Below are 600 nucleotides of genomic sequence, written 5' to 3'. Positions count from 1 at the left end.
TGCAGGGCTTCGGTGGGGTGTGGCACCTCGCACTCCATAGGGGGGTTCCCCAGAGTGAGGCGAGTCGCTTGCCAAGGTTGCCGCATGGGCAGCAGAGGTGGGCAAGAGCAGGGCTGGCTCAGGCAGCAGCTCGGCCGTGTACCGGGACCTGGCATCCCTGGAGAACCATGAACCCGCATGCCCCTCGGCTGGGGCTCCCCTCAGCCTCTGTGTCCCAAACCCCCCACCCCCACCCCCCCGGGTTGGGGGCAGGGAAGGAAATAGAAGCCCTGGACAAGGTGAGCGACATGCAGGCCGCCTCCTGTGGCCCCGAGTGGGGAGTGCGGGCTGAGGCGGTGCCCCTATGTGGTCCCTGGTGGGGAGTGAGGGCTGAGGTGGGCCTCTCCTGCGCTTGGCTTCCTGGGGTTACCCAAACCTGCGCTCTCTCTGGGGCAGGGGTACCTGCCCGGTGCAGGAGCTCTGAACTAGAGCTCAAGATGGACCCTCCTGGTCTGACTCCCTGCAGTGTCACTGTGGGGGCAGCTGGTGTCCTACAGGGCCTCGTGCTTGGCCTGGCTCCAGCTGTCCCACAGGGGCCCCGGCAGAAGCCCCACCTGCCAG

The sequence above is a fragment of the Ochotona curzoniae genome, unplaced genomic scaffold (assembly GCF_017591425.1).
Source record: "Ochotona curzoniae isolate NIBS_2020 unplaced genomic scaffold, NIBS_Ocur_1.0 contig_4792, whole genome shotgun sequence".
In the NCBI taxonomy this organism is placed as follows: Eukaryota; Metazoa; Chordata; class Mammalia; order Lagomorpha; family Ochotonidae; genus Ochotona; species Ochotona curzoniae.
This window is presented reverse-complemented; position numbering follows the sequence as displayed.